Genomic DNA, 17,597 nt, shown 5'->3' with positions numbered 1-17,597 from the left:
TTCCCTGCAAGCAAGAGCCTTTCTAAAAGTTGCACTGAGTGATGCAGAGGAGGATGAAATCAATTCCACTTGCATAATTCCCTAAGCTCTGTGGCTAGAGCATTGAGCAGAGCAGGAAAGCAATGGAAGATGAAGTTGGCGAGGTGGGTGGGGCCAGGCCTTGGAGGGCCTTGAATGCCAAGGACTTAGATTTAGCCTGTGGTTTGATCAGCTTTGTGCTATAGTCTGGAATCTGTCACCAACTCATTGTATGACCTATTTACTTTCTTTGACCTTTAGTTGCCTCATTTGTAAAATTAGAATATTAGGTTAGGTAACTGTTAAAATTATACCCAGCTCTGAAAATATTAATCTACTATCTACCTTATACCAAGAAGTTGGCCACTTACCTTGCCACAACATCCAGAGATTGCTAGTCTCAGGAGCATAAGTTACTATTAAGTGATACTAGAACAGTCCCAGAGCATAGCTACCTGCCCCAGGTGATCTTTTCCCAAACTTGCCCAGGCTCCTGGAGAACATGGTCTCAGTTCTAGATTGTGAAGACCAGAGGAGCCTTGAGATTCTGGCTTATTTCATCTTGAATGAGGTTTCCAAATAAGACTTCCTACTCGGATTGTACATTTCATGAGGGCAGGGGCCCTATCTCCTTATGTATCACTCTATCCCTAAAACTTGGCCATTGTGCCATTGTGTGGGACCCACTAAATATTTGTTAAGTAACTGATGAACAGAAGTATAAATATGATAATTATTAATACATGTGAAAACAATGTGAGAATTGTAAAACTCAGCACAAATTATAGCTATTTACTCCAATAGGGAGGGTCATTTGCAAATTGGTTTTTTAAAGTTTTTTTTGCAGATTTAGGCAAAATAGTAGTTTACCCAGATGAGAGACTGATGGCTGTAAAACAGTTATGAGTTAGAATTTCAGGATGGTTTCAGGAAACCCAAACATTAATCTTCCTCCCTCTCAAATCTTACTGAGATGACTAAAGAAAGAGAAAGAAGTTTGGGATTACTTGAAAGGCTCACGTGCTACATATCACTATGCCTGAACTAGGTTCATCTGAGAGTTCTGAAGGAGATAGAAACAATGTTCCAGGAAAAGAGGAGCCACAGGAGACTCAAGGAAGCCCAAATTGTGAAACTTTATTGCAGACTTCAGAGTCAGGAGAGACTCTCAACGTTCTAAATTTCTCACTGAATCTTAGAATCCCCCCATCCAGCCCATTGTCTAACACTTTAACATCCCTGTATCAGTTAGACTCTCTGATGGAAAACAGTTGCATTATGGAAAGTCATCCAACTCAAACTGGTTTCAGCAAATAAAGGGAATTGACTGAGCTCAGGAGTTTGAGACCAGCCTAAGCAAGAGCGAGACCCCATCTCTACTAAAAAAATAGGAAGAAATTATCTGGACAACTAAATATATATAGAAAAAATTAGCCAGGCATGGTGGCACATGCCTGTCATCCCAGCTACTCAGGAGGCTGAGGCAGGAGGATTGCTTGAGCCCAGGCGTTTGAGGTTGCTGTGAGCTAGCCCGACACCACGGCACTCTAGCCTGGGCAACAAAGTGAGACTCTGTCTCAAAAAAAATAAATAAAGGGAATTGACTGATTGTCATGACTGATAAATTCAGTGCCAGTAATAGTTTCAGGCATAGCTGGATCCAGGGGCTAAAAAAGATCGCCAGGAATCAATCTTTCCCATTTAGCTCTTTGTTTTGTTTTTCTCTGTTTTGGTTTTATTGTCAGGTGGGTTCTTTTCATATGGTGACTCCTAGTATTATAGCTCAGAAACAGCACAAAAGGAAAAACATTTCTTACACTAATGATTTTAGTGAAAGTCTCAGGATTTAATCTGACAGAATCAACTTGGGTCTTGTGCTTACCCTGGAACCATTACTGTGGCCAAGGGGATGAGAAGACCTGAATAGCCCCACCTGAATGAATGATCTGTTAATTTCTTTTGCCAGGGAACAGTTCCACCTTCACTTTATGGACAGAGAGCAGGGGAAATGGTTCCCCAAAACAAAATAAAGTGCTGTTGCCAGAAAAGAGAATGAGAGGTTTGCAGACAAAAACAACTGTCTATAACTCCCCTCAGCGAGCTTTAATGCCAGGTGTCCCTACTCCTGCTTGTATATCTCCCGTGTCTCAGGCAGTTAGCTCCATGGAGCTTAGATGGGTTTATTAGAGTTTGCCCTTATGCCAATCCTATATCTACCTCCTGCTGTGTCCACCCTCTGCCACTCTCAGTAATTTCTTCAGTCCATATGAATAAAAAAGATGTATTTACCACTTCTTCCTGAAAATTAATAAACTGACAGTGGGTTTTGGTTGCTTTACATCCACCTCCCACCCCCACCCACCCCCAGGAGTTGATTACCACTCCCAGTGAGTCCTCTCTGGTCCTAATGAATCTTCTCTAGTCCTCAAGACAGGGAGCCCTGTGCTGAAGTGGCCTGAGGCCCCATCCCTCCCCATGGTTGGGGGACATGAGAAGGGGAACCCGAAAGAGGATGTAGTGTGGGAGTGGCTGAAGGTTTTGCATCTTGGGAAAGGAGGGAGTTGGCAGCCTGGGCTAGGAGCAGAGCAGAGGAGGAAACACCAGCCAATACCTCCAGCTGGTGGAGGGGAAGTTAACAAGAGAATGAAGCAAGCAGCATCATTGTTTCTCAAAGCATTGTCCTCAGCCCAGTGGTGATCTCATCATGGACCTCTAATAAAAGAAGGAAAGAAAATTGTTTCCTAAAATCCTTACATATAATAGTGCACATTTTCATAATTATAAGTAAGTGCTACTTATTGGCAAGTTCTAATTAAGGGTTACTAAAATGTGGTAACAGAATGAGCTATTAAGGAAAAATATAACACACAGCTTTTTTGGGGGTTTGGTTATTTTTTTTTTTTTTTGTTACTTTGGTGTTCATTTTCACTAACCCAAGAAAAATAAAGCATCTGCTTCCCTAACTCTCTGCCCCAGAGAAAAAGAGACCACCAGTATGGTTCTCAAGTTCTTAGCACTCCACACACAACCTTACTCTTCCAAGTAAACGTAGATTGAGCCATTGAAGGGATTGGTGTGGGCTGCTGGGAGTGGGAAAAGGCATAATAGACGGGACTAAAGAGGGAAGGCAGAAGCTGAAAAGGGGGCAGCCTTGGGAATTTGTGAGCCTTGTGGAAGCTCAGGTTAAATTTGCTCGTTCATGAGGTGGCTGCATGGTACACCTCACGAGGCCAAGCAACAGGTTTGGCTGCCGGAAGCTGCATGAGATGTGGGGGGGGTCTATGTTAGGCCTGAAGGATTGGAGACACCTGCTTGTTCAAAATGGCTAAGCTGCCTAAGATAGTGTACATCTTGGCAGCGATGATGGTGGACCAAAGACCATCTGCATAAGTTCAGAGATTCTCATCAGACCCTAACACTGGAGTGAGCTCCCTGCTCCTGTAATGATGTTGGGCATCTCGTCAACCTGGTAAGTAGGGACTCACAGCTAGAAGTTAAAAATTATATAACTTTTCTTGCATCTAAGTGTCGTGGATGGGATTCATAACTTCATATTAGGCCATCATAAATCAAAATTATTAGTGTTTGCTGAAGATTAGTTCAGCATTTTACTAAAAAGTCTGGTGGACATACACTAATTTTGCTTCTACTCTGTGAGATATTAGGTATTCCTACCAGTTTTAGGAAGAATGCACAGTTTTCCATGTATTATCAGTGTTGACTGGAGTTTTCCATGGTTTTCAACTGCCAATAGTCTAGCTTTTTAGTTACAAATTACTGTTAGTTTTGCTTCATCCTTATCAATATAGTTTGTTATGGTTGGTTTAGTTAATCCTGTGGTGTGTGATAATGTATGTTTTCATCAGTAGAGTTTTGCTGTATAATCTGATATATAAATAGATTTTTAGACATATGTAGGTAGCTTGAATATCAAACATCCATTCCCTATTGCTTATATAATCATCTGCCCGGCCATCAGCTTCTAAAGTGGTATTTTATTATGATCAATTATTTTTTCTGCTAGAAATTTGGAACAGGTGGGAAAGTGGACTAAGGGGTCCTCTGCTTAGCTAAGTGGGCCTCAGACATAAGTTTGGGAATTGCTACCCAGGGATCATACCCTCTTTGTAGTCTACAAGGCCCATGTCTCCTTCCTACATATGCTTTTCCTTGCCTTTTATCCTCAGAAGTTCAGGAACAAAAGATGAAATTTTAATTTATTAATTTCTGTGTTGGAACCACATATTTTCAGTTGTCACATAAAGATACGAAGTAGTACTATTTAGATAAACAAAAAAAAGCCTTGATAAGTCAGCAGCAAAAATACTACAAATTACTTTTGATGATAATTTATATGAAATTTAATCTCTGCTTTGCAAGTAACCTGTTTCCTAGCATTCATATTAAATTTGATTTTAGGGTAATGTTTTAAAATTAGGAAAAATTACATTTAATACTTAAAAATTCAGAAAATAATGTAATAAATGTCATTGTACCCACCACCCACAATGTATAATGTTAACATTTTATAATATTTCCTTCATTTATATGTTTTAAAACTAAAATATTACTGATCCATCTGGAGCCTCTTTGTACCTGGTGCTACTTTCACAAGCATTCTCATGATTTTGGTGTGTATCTAACTTCTACTACATGTTTCTGTACTTTTACTACATAAATATGTAACCCTAAACAAGTATTGCTATTGTACATTTTTAAACTTACTTAAATGGCACCCTAATGTACACATCATTCTGTAACTTTGTTTTTCCATTTGGTATTATGTTTTTGAGATTTATCTTTACATACAGATCTAGTTTATTCATTTCATCTAGTTCATTCATTATATAAGAAAGTTTATGTAAGAGTGTTGTTTCCTTCTATAAGGAATACCCTTTATTCCTTACACTTATTCCTTTATTCCTTACACTTTTATAAGAAACACATTTTATTCATCCATTCCCCTGTTGATGGACCAATTCACATATCCAGCAGTCTGTAAGCTATCACTTTAGCTATCATCTCCTGCTGGAAGGTTTTTCTACCCCTCCCTTCTTCCCACCATTAGACTGTATTAGATGCCCATCCTCTTCCTGGCCCCTGTGCTCACCCATATCATAGACTCTATCACCTATTGTTGAAAAATGTCCCGCTTTGCCTTAGACTGTAGACTCCGCATTATTAGGGACATGTAATCTGTTCATAACATGTATGGTATAGTCCCCAGGCCAGCACTGTGCATGGTACATGGTTGGCACTTTGTAATAAACGGATGAATGGATGATTCTATGCCATGGATAACTTGTGCCAATGATTTACTGATGTAGCTTAAAATCAAAGTCCCAGACTAAGCACTCCTTGAGCCACTCTGTCCTACTTGCTGAACCTAGTTGTCTCCTCCAGTTGAATAAGGGCAATCTTTTACCCTTTGAAGTTACAAAAAATTAAGGTAATGGATATAATCTCAATTTTAAGTTTGTTAAACTTTTGTCACATGGTACCACTTGCTTATATTAAAATCTAATACTAAATGGTACCTGCTTCAGTTCTAAATCATATATTTATTTCAAATTAAATGTCACAATTTTCTGGTGTTTCATAATAAGCACCTCTACTTGCAGGTGCTGTGCCACCTGAACAAGTATGAGAATCACTGTGTCAACTGCATAAAAAAAGCAGACACTCAAGCCACCCACCACTTTCATAAATAATGCTTTTTGAAAATGTGTTCCAAAATAGTAAATGTCCAAAGACTTAAAACTAGTTTTCCATGTTATAAACGGGCACTCCCTTTCTAGAGAGCAAAATCTTATAAAACTGGAAAGAATTATTATTGCACATTCCAACTCCTTTAGCCCTGACAACCTGGTTGTCACAAGAGTTCCTTCAGAGGCTTACCGGGAAGAAGGCAGCTATGGGCATAGCCCACAGTCATCCCCCTGTTGCCGTGGAGACTGGCCAAGTCAAGACTTTCTTACAGGCTTCACCCTGTCCTTCACTTCTCCCCTAAGAGCTGGGAAGGTCCAAACTTTAAAACTTCCTGTGCAAGCAGGGAGAGGAGAAAGGAGTGATTCTGACCCACAACTGTACATGTGACTTCCTTGCTAAGGGTTCTGCCTTCTAGCTGCTGCCTACCTACTTCCCAATTATCTATCACTCTGTCCCTCGTCTCTTCACCCACAGAAGGAGAGGGAAGACGGGGGCAGGAAAGGGGAATGTAAACTCCATGAGATTATACAGAACTCTCAGACAGCATTGGACTTTCCAAAGTAGTTGAAAAGAACTTCAAGCCAATCTTCCTTAATCTTGTGTGCAGGGTGACCCCAGCTGGCATGTGAGTTACATATACATTAGCTTCTTTATTCCTCACAATAACCTTAAAATATAGGTAGTATCATTATCCCTACTTGATAGATAGGGAAACTGAAGTCTGGACAATAAAGTAATTTCCCAAAATTGCAAAGCTAATTAGGGGTGGAGTTGGGATTCAAATTAGGGTTGATTTGAGAGTGCAAATGTTTACCCATGACAAAATACAGCCTCTCTATAGGCACATATTTTAATTTATAAGCAAGATCTCATTTGCATAGCAAGTATTCCTATAGAAGCTTAAAGTGAATTGATCAGAGGGTATCAACCCATGTGAAAGGGTTGCAGAAAAGGTCATCATTTTTCTTTCTATGGTTCATCTATTCATTCATTTTTCAAAATTACTGACCATTGCCCAACGTAGCATGCCGGTAGTCCTAGCTGCTTGGGAGGCTGAGGTGTGAGGACCACTTGAACATCTGGGCTGGCATGCCCTATGCCAATTGGTTGTCTGCACTAAGTTTGGCATCAGTTAGTGACTTCCTGGGAGAAGGGAGCCAGTAGGTTGCTTAAGGAGGGGTGAACGCAGGTCAGAAACAGAGCAGGTCAAACTCTGGTGGTGATCACTAGTGGGATGGCACCTGTGAATAGCCACTGCACTCCAGCCTGGGCAATGGGGCGAGACCATGTCTCTTAAAAGAAATAAAATTTAACTTAAAAAATTATTGAAGATTCATATTTTTCTAAGGACTGGATGGAAAAAAAAAAGATACAGTGTTTTGGCACGGAGTTGTTATAGCCTGTGCTTAAATAATTATGATTTAGTCTTATGGGTGCTCCAGAAAGGGAATGTGCAATGTGTGTGGGAGTCAGAGGAGTGGATAACAGCTTTGAAGAATTGTACAAGTCTTCACAGAAGATATAACTTTTAGCTTAATCTATGAAATTGTGTAGAATAGAGGAATCAGAGAGACCTGGCTCAAAAATCTTTGTTCTATATCTGGTGTAATGTTTTGCAACTATCTTAATATTTCTGAGCCTTAGTTTTCTTATGATGGGGACAAAAAATACACTTCTCATTAGGGTTGATGGAAACATTAAATATTAGGTTATTAAGAATGAAATGTCTGATTTCCTTGAGTACTAAGTTTGACTGTTGATATCTCTGACATTTCACTTTGACACTTCTTGTTTTGTTTTTATTGTGAAAGTGCATCCTCAGTCCTTCAAACATGTATTTTTGGCTTGTGATTATCCTTCGAATTTTTTCTTAGAGCAATTTTTGTGAAACCATGGATAAGTAAGAAATTCGTGTTATTTTCGAATATGAGTTCCATCCCGGAACCAATGTACCACAGACAGCTCGAAATATGAACGAAGTGTTTGGGAAGGATGTGGCTAATGAACACATAGAATGGTTTGAGAAGTTCCATTCTGGTGATTTTAATCTTGAAAATGAGCCACGTGGGTGACCTGAGACCAAGGTGGATAATGATGAGCTGAAAGCTGTAGTGAAAGCAAATCCATCTCAACCTACCTGTGCATTAGCAGCAAGGTTTGACGTTACTATTCCAACAATACTGAACCATTTGAAACAAATCAGCAAGGTAAAGAAGATGGATAGATGAGTACCACATGAATTAAATGAGCATCAGAAGAGAAATCCTCTCCAAGCTTGCCTTTCTTTGCTGTCACAACATAAAGGTGAACCATTTCTACACTGTATTGTTACATGTGATGAAAATGGAATCTTTTTGACAATTGCAAGAATTCACACAATGAATGGTTGGATAAAGATGAAGTGATGAAACACAATCCAAAACCAAATATTCATCAAAAGAAGCTAATGGTGTCTGGTGGTCCAGCGCTGGTATTATCCAAAATGATGAGGATGCTTGTGATTGAAGCAGCTGAGATAGGTCAAGAGAGAGAGGCCAATCCTGTTGCAAGACAACGCTCGACCACATGTCACACAAACAACGCTGCTCAAACTACAGCAGCTGGACTTGGAAACTCTCTGTCATCCACTGTATTCACCAGACCTTGCACCAACTATCACTTCTTCCAGGCTTTGGACCACTTCTTGCAAGGAAAAATATTCAATTCTCAACAAGCTGTGGAAAATGCCTTTCACAATTTCATTGCCACTCGCTCTCCAGGCTTCTTTGCTGCTGGCATAAACAAGCTACCGTTAAGATGGCAAAACTGTGTGGATAGTTTAGGCACGTATTTTGATTAATTGTACTGCTTCTTGTTTGAGATACACTTTTGATTTGAAATTGGACATTTCATATTTTATGTGGAGCATACAGATCAATGAGAGTGATTATTGTTACCGATGTCATTATTGTTGTAGATGGTAGACAAGGGGTTTGTAAGCAGAGAGGCTCCCTTCCCTAGAAGATCCCCAATGAGAACCTTAGTGATGCTACAAATTCATAATTGGTTGTTGTTTTCAATTGTACTAGATCATAGGAATTTTTTTGACTTGTATATGCAAATGACTGGTCTCCAGGCTCCTATCCAAAGCTATCCCTAGATGGATAGCGGGAGAGATCGACTCATGGCCTCTAGTCTGGGGAGTCCTCTCCTGCTTCTCAGACAAGATGATTGGCAGTGACTCAGGGAGGGAGGCAGCAGATGGGGGAGGATGATACGGGATCCAAAGAACTGAGACTCCAGGCCTGTAATCTCTGTTTTTCCCCCACCTGTCACCACCAATCAGAGAACTTTACATAGACCTTTCAGTTTTACTCCTTTGTGTTTCTTCTTGTGTCTAGACCATTTTTGTACTTTTCTCCTTAACATTTCATGTAGCATTTTCCCCAACAACAAAAACTGTTACTAACACAGTTTCCTCTGGTTGCATAATTTTACTGAGAATCCACATGCCTATAAACGTTTTAGTCAAACTTAAACACAATTTTTCCCTAAGCCATCTCTGACTGAGTTGGAACCCAGTAATAGTGCTTCTGCTATGCTGGGCCCCATTCTAGTTCTGTAAGTCTCTTCACTCATTTAATACTGATGCCCCCCTTATGAGGTTAGCACTATCATCACGCCAGTTTTACTAACAGGGCAACCAAAGAAGAATGACACAAAGTAATGCATCTGAAGTCCTGCTGTTGGTCAGTGGCACAGCTGAGATTGGAAACTGCCAATCTAGTAACAGAGTGTACGTTCTTAACACATACTTAATGCTATATGGTACCTATGGAGAATTGTCAACCAATACCTGTATATATGGTGTTTAAGGAAAGGAACTAAATTGTATGTTGGCCAAAAAACAACCTTTTGGCCTGTGCTATGGGTAAGGGATTTTAGCTATACTCTCAGTAATTTTTTTATTGTCTGAATCTTCTGAATCTTTCAATTGGTGTCCAGAGAGTAAAAGAAAAAGATCATAAGTAGGTCAATATGTGATTGGCTTGTTTTGATTACTTTGTAGCTCTCAGTTTTCTAAGATGACTCCTTGGTTTCAGCAATTTCCTGGAACCATGTAAGGGCATTTACTCAATCCAGCAATTTGGGAGGGAGGGATGAGAACACAAGAGATGAAGATAAATATCAAATGAAGTGAAAGTTGCAGAAAACAGTGATCAGACCTAAAAGTGTGTAATAAGTATAGAATTTATATGCCTTTTGAAATCATTTATTGTCAAAAATTTAGCAGTAATATAAGTAAAGACCTGACAAAAAGATTAAATAGTGAGTAGAAAGCAGATTAGGGGAGGTTGCCGAAGACTACCACTGTATCAATGTTCCTTGGAGTCTCCCATGCCTTGCTTGATTGTTTAACTAATATCTTCTCATTTCTTTTCCAAATAGTTGCTCTGAACACATTAACACTGATATCGGTCAGGCCTAGCTGATTCAAACTCTATATATTATAAGGTAGGATGTTTCATTAAGGTAACTAGTAAGAAATCAATTTTTAAAAACTATTTTAGTTGCCTGTAAGAATAAGTGGTTTTAGGTTTTAGGTATTAGTTTTTCAACATACACATGATCATCTTAAATGGAATTTTGTCTTGAGGAACTTTTAAAATAAAATCTGTAAGGCTGGAATTATCCAATGGCAAGAGAATCCATTAAAGCAGAGAAAGGGAAAAGCAAATCATATTCTTTCAATATCTGGCCCGTTAGGTTGCCAGTTATTGATTTAGTCTGGGATGCAGTAGCATTAAATCTTCCTCATTATACGAGTCCTGTATATCTTTTTAGCTTCTCTATCTATGCTTTAATCTCTGGACCCAAAATTAAGCACAACATGCACAAACCATTTTAATATGTCCTGTGTCACTGGGAACACATTTATTCAGAAAGCTCTTTCCAGCATCATGAGTTTGTTTGGTTTGGCAGAGAGTCTTCCTGATAATTAAAGCATCCCACCTTTCACCCCACATAGTGCCCTGACCCGAAAGCCATTCTGGATCACAAAGCCTATGTTTGGAGTTTTCTCTTTGGAACGCTACGCTACATCTTTGAAATCCTGGCTGTGAATTATGCATAATAACCTAGATCAGAGTGGTTCCTTCAAGTTTTCTAGGGCCTTGTTACTCAAAAAATGGTCCCTGGACCAGCAGCATCAGAAATGTAGAATCTCGGCCGGGCGAGGTGGCTCACGCCTGTAATCCTAGCACTCTGGGAGGCCTAGGAGGGTGGATTGCTCGAGATCAGGAGTTCGAGACTAGCCTCAGCAAGAGCGAGACCCCGTCTCTACTAAAAATAGAAAGAAATGATCTGGCCAACTAAAATATATATATAGAAAAAATTAGCCAGGCATGGTGGCGCATGCCTGTAGTCCCAGCTACTCGGGAGGCTGAGGCAGAAGGATCGCTTAAGCCCAGGAGTTTGAGGTTGCTGTGAGCTAGGCTGACGCCATGGCACTCACTCTAGCCCGGGCAACAAACTGAGACTCTGTCTCAAAAAAAAAAAAAAAAAAAAAAAAAAAAGAAATGCAGAATCTCCAGCCCCATCCCCCACAGACCTCCTGAGTCAGAATCTGCCTTCCTTTAACCATCTGCAAGTGACTGGTATGTACATCAAGGTTTGAGAAGTTCTGCTCTAGTAAATGGGTAAAGAGGATAAGATCAATAATGCAGAGGTGATACAACCAGACAGAGTGTGAGTCTTTCTCTAACTTGCTCATATAAAAATAAAAGAAGTATTCTTAGGCAATGCTTATAGAAGTCAGTAGTTTCCAAACAAATTGCATTCTTGAGCTGCAATTGTGTTTATTTCTGGAGAGAATAGCATGAATAAAGGTGTTAAAGAGGATGAAATGATAAGGTAGTGGGTTAATTTGACTGGAGGAGGTTCAATCTGACCAGGTGTGAAGATAAAATCAAGTCTTATCTTTAGCACACTGATCCACTGGCTTTGGTCTTTATCTGTCACTTTTATTCATCATTTTCTTAACTCCCATTGACAACTCACAGATCACCAGACATGATTAGCTGTTAATTGCTTTGGCAAGATGCTTGATATTACCACTTTGACTGTTAGTAGCATTGATCCAGGAACAATTTTTATTTCTTTTTAAAACATTCCTCTGTCATTTTGTAGGCTTTCTTTGTCTAAATTATCATAACATAGAATAAGGCAAGAAAAGACATATGTGAATAATTTGCTTTTGTAAATATACTACATATACTACATGTGGGCATTGACTAGAAAATATTCCAGAAAAATAATTTAAGTTGCTGAATTTATGATCATTACTGTTCATTATTCTGGCCATTGGGCTATAAGGATAATAATTATAGGGATTACATTTTCTGGACCCCAAATTAGAATAATATGTGACCAAAAATAAAATATTTCGAATTAGAAGTACCCTGGGAAATTTGATGGGTAGGTTAATTACTGTTCACAGATATAATGATGATGCTATAAAAATTTACCAACAACAGATGCAGAGTGGAGTTAAATAAAAGTCATCATTTTGGGGTTAAGTCCCTAATCTTTTTGAGGACACAATAATATATGTTATGGCTTACATTTTTAAGCCATTAAATTGCAGTATAATGTACAACAGAATGGTACATATTACCCTGAGTGTATCACTTGATACATTTGCGCAGAGCTAACACACTCATCGAAAAACAGAATTAAACCAGAATCACAACGGTCCTTCTGTGCTCCCTTGTGTTTCCTTTTTGTTTCTCCCCCTACCCGGATAACTACTATCCTGCCTTTTAACAGCATAATTTAGTTTTGCCTGTTTTTGTACTTTTGTATAAATCAAATCCCACAGCATAGCCTCTCTTGTAATCTGGCTTTTTTCATTCAACATTGTTTTTGAAATATATCCAAATTATTGTGTGTAGTTTTAGTTCATTTATTCTAGTTACTATATAGAGTTCCACTGTGTGAATACCCTGCACTTTATCCCTTCCAATGCTGATGGCCACGTAGGCAGCTGTTTTCATTTTTGAATATTATCATTAGTGCTGTTCTGAACATTCTAGTATGCGCTTTTTGGTGAATGTAGATAGGTTTTTGTGTCAGGTGTCTTCCTGAGAGTGGAATTGCTGGATATATAACACTTCTCTTTAGTAGATTCTGCCAATTAACATGGTTGTACCTGTTTACACACCAGTGTATGAGAAATCAAGTCTTTCCACATCCTCTCTAGCAGTTGTTATTGTCTGACTTATACAAATTTTAGCCATTCTGCATATATAGTGATGTCACCTTTAGATTTTGATTTGTATTTTGACATGACTTATATGTAATCAAGGTTCAAGGAGAATCTTTTGTTGAATCTATAAGTGGCCATAGCTCTCCACGCTATGGTTGTGTAGGGTAAAATTAGGCATAATTTAAGAGGTCCAAAAAGGGGTTTTTTTGGTTTGTTTTTTGCTTAAAGAAAATATCTACTCCATGATGTTTTACTTGAAATTTTCATTATTGACACTTACCCGTTACGAGTCTTATGCAGCTATGGACCTCTCACCGAGGTAGAGAATTATGTGGCCTGTAGAAATTACTTAAGTAATAACTGAATATATTTAATTTGATTAACTTATGGACATTATTTGTCACCTGATGGTGAGAGGATCCTTGAAAACTGAAACACACGATTTTATGGAAGAATATTAGTGAATGGAAGAGGGAAGTTAGGGGTATGAGTGGGCAATGAAGCAGGGAAGTGCAGAAGTATCAAGCTCCTTTTTCTCTCTCTCCCTACCCAGGTAACCACTGTCCTGTCTTTTAACAGCATAATTTAGTTTTGGCACTGAATAAATAATGTGGGGCCCATTGGGAGGCCTGGGGTGGCCAGGGGACCTCCTATCATGAGGAACAAAGAGGAACCCAAGAGGGCATTATTGCTCTAGGAGTCTAGACTATAAACAAATTAGTTTAGAGTTTTACCCATGATTGGCTCTGACTTCAATAGACAGGTGCAGATTCTTTTGTATAAAGAGAAAACAGCCTTATACTCCTAGACAGCAAATGTTCATCAACTTCAAATTACACTTCAAATGCTGCTGGTGTCCGGACCATTGATGGATGAGCTAGGTCTTTCCAGGTCTAATGCTGAGTAATGCAAATTAGATTCTCCTGAGTTATGCCTAGTGCAGCTGGAGGGCACAAAATAGTTGCCAGGGACATATCTCCACGCCAAATTCTTGCCAATGTTGTTAATAGTATTGTACCCTGTACATGTGCAAGCACTCTTAGTTTTATTAATGACAATACTATGCTTTTGCCCTTTCTTTCACCTTTTAATTTTTGAATAGGGAATAACTTTGATTTTTATCCTGACTGTTCAGAAAGCAAATGCTAAACTGAAAGGCATGCATGCAGCCCCATTCTCCTACCAAGCAAGCATCCAGTGGAATCAGCTCAGAAAAAACTATGCTATCTCTTGTGGATTTGCATGCTATGGGGAATGGACGATCTGAAGAAGAGAGGGAAATGCCTAGATAACCTAGCAAGAGAGGAAAGTGGCCTTGTGAACAGGAATTCCATTTCTACATTTCTTAGGGTTTATGGCTGGCCATCCATTCAACTCAGCCCTTGTACCCGATCCAGAAGCATCACTGCAACTGCTCTCTGAGTCATGCAGAAAGAAGTGATGGCACAAAAGCCATGATTCTCACTGGTTATGAGTGAGCATATAGTGGAAAGAAGAGAGAAGATTCTCCTCCCTTCTATAGTAAGAACAGAACAAAACAGAATAAAAATGGCTCTAGATTGAGCTGCTTTCTTGCTATGACAATGTTAATTTGCAAGCCAAGTAAAGTCAATGTTAAAATACATGCTAGATTTTGATAGCTCTGATAGACATTTTAAGTACCCTTATCATGTGCCTCAAAAGCTTTTTTAACCACTTTAATCCCATCCAATTAATCTTTGCACAAAATATGGGATTATTGGCAAAAAGCATATTAAAACATGGTAATATTACAAAGATGTAACCAATTTGCTTCCCTCAAATCATGTCCTACATACTTTATTTAGGTTTTTGTTATGATCTTAGAAGGATATTGCCCCATCAAGAAAATTCTCAGCAGTCTCATATACATCTCACAGGAAATAGTGTTCCAGTAGAAACTCAAGAGGAACCTACAGTACCAAGAACCACCTAGGCATGCTACCCACTAGAGGGCAACATTGGCCATACACTTAGGGCTCTAACTCTCCTGAGAACAGTAGTGTAGCTGCAGAATGGATGAACGAATCTCTATACATGTAAACAAATAGTTCTCGTTGAACACCTGGAATATTGGCTTGTGATGTCCATGTACATGAGTAAGACCTCATTTTTAATCTTGAGGAGCATATATTCAAAAAAGAGATTATAATCACATATCTGTTATGATTAACCCATCAATTGTATTTCAAATTGCATTTTGATACCAGTTGATAGATGATACATCAATTTGATGTTAATGGCATTGGAGATACGACTACTAACACTTAAAAACTATCCAAAGCATAAATGGAATTTATTTGGAAGTCTTTTTGGTATAAGTGAGTGTTAGAAGACAGACTAAACTATTTTTATTTTGTCTTGACTATAGAATAATCTAATTTAAATAAAGATGTCTTGATAATTTTTTAATAGGCCAATGATTTCTCATGTAGTGTAGGTAGACCATCTATTTTCCCTTAGCAGGACTAAATCTACCGGTAAAAAGATGAGAGTAAATTCTTACTGAATTATTTATCACTCATCTCTAGGATTAAAAGTTATTTTTTATTGCAAATGAAATATCAGTTTAACTGGTTATTTCATAAGTTAAATGAGTGCTGAAGTCATTCAGGATAAATCCATAATTTTATTACTTTATTGACTTTTTCCATTAGCATAAAAAGAAATGTCAGTAATATCAGTTAATATTTATTAAGCACTTTCTAGATACTTTGTAAAATCCCGTCAAGTGTAAGTTGTTAATTTTTAACAAATAGCAGACACAATCTTGGCATATATAATGTGATGTAAGAAAATCCAACTATTCCAGATTAAGACAACATTTGGTTTGTATGTTTCTTAAACATCAAAGATAAAAAAATGTAGTACCATTAAAACTGACAGCTTTTCAGTCAACAGTGATTAAATTAAGCTCAGTTTGGAGAATTAGGAAATGAAGAAACTAGACTAGAGCAAATAAAAAAGTCTCAATTAACGACATTACAGTTGTGACATGTGGACAAAAGCCAGATTAAGCAGATGCTATCATCAATTCATTTGTTGTCATGTTTGCAATGTGGCAACTGGCTCCAGAGACAGAAGATATTCTGGAAGTAGTGCATCCTGGGACGCTGGTTTTTGTTTACTCCACAAATGATCATCAGTCATAATGATGCAGTGATATTGGTCTTCACATCAGGAACTATCAAAGCAGAAATCAAGGGAGACCAAAGCATTAGTTTTTAGTCTTTTTTAAAAATCACAAACATTACCTAAAGGCCTTTCCTCAAATTTCCTAGATTTTCCCAAGAAGAAAATAAACTCTCCTTTTCCCCTAAAACATAATCTACAAGCATTTTAAATATATTTGGAAACTTATTTATGACAATACATACCTTAGGTAGCCTAAGAGACCAGAATTCCATCAAGTGAAGAGATAAGCATGCATTACATGGCTTCTTTATTTAATTACAAAGTACAAAAGCCCATTAGCAGAATGGCCTGTTGGCCTGGAGAGAGGATGCTGGCCTGCCATGTGGTGGACCTGCAGTTTTTTCTCCTGCTCTGCCTTGCCAAGCTGGCAGGGGCTTGGAGAGCAGTCATTGTGCACACAGTCAACCTCAAGAAGGAAATGTATAATGATGCTGAACTCTGACCACTTCATTGTCTTCACATTAGGGTAATACACATATGAAATTCCTGCAAAATATGGCTACAAAAGGCATTTTGTAAATGTTTTATTTACAATTTGAATTTGAATCAGGTATCTTTGGGGAAAAAGTATGAAATTATTATATAAACACGTATTCTAGTTTGGATTCTGCTACCAACTTAAAATGCCTGGTTTCCCCATTTTTAATGCTGATAGCTGGCCTGACCTAACCATAGGCAGTCTATATGGAGCAGTGAGACTATGTATGTGAACAACACCACATACATTGGAAAGGAAAGGTTCTTCTTCTGGCACCCACAGCTGGTTTTAGGGCCTTCCCTGAAATTACATTCAAAACTGGACGTGATTGTCCTTACATACATTTACTTGGAGTGCTTACATCTACTTCTCAAAAGTGATTTTGATCCTAAAAAAAGATTTAAAGAAAAATCACTGTTGTAAAATGTGAAATATATTTTATCCTACTTTCATTATGAGTCTACTAAATGATTTATTTTAAATCTGTTGTTATTTCAGAGTTGTAGGGCAATTTTAACTTTACCATTGATAATTTATTTCCCAGCTTACACATAGGCATCCTTCTCAGATGCAAAGAGAAGACAAATCAATGCTCTTGATGGTAGACTATCTTACTTTTCAGATTGAGAAATTTTTAATGTAGTATGAGAAGCCTATAATACCAAACAGCCACTGGACAAGGGAAGAAATGCTTGGGAGTAGGGAGAAGTGCCTAAGAGAGTGGGGATAGCCCCCCAAAAAAGAGAGCATTTCACAAGCAGAGAGGAAGGGGATCCCCACTGGCTGGATTTCTTTTATTCTCCAGTGCTATTTTGCTTATTTAAAACAAAACTTATTACTGTTTTTAAGTGATAAAACAGCACCTGTTTATGGACATTTTTCAGATGATACAGACTTGCAGAGAGTGAAAAATCCTTCTTCATCACCCAAACC

The sequence above is a fragment of the Lemur catta genome, chromosome 10, assembly GCF_020740605.2.
Source record: "Lemur catta isolate mLemCat1 chromosome 10, mLemCat1.pri, whole genome shotgun sequence".
Classification (NCBI taxonomy): Eukaryota; Metazoa; Chordata; class Mammalia; order Primates; family Lemuridae; genus Lemur; species Lemur catta.
Note: the sequence above shows the minus strand (reverse complement) of the source record.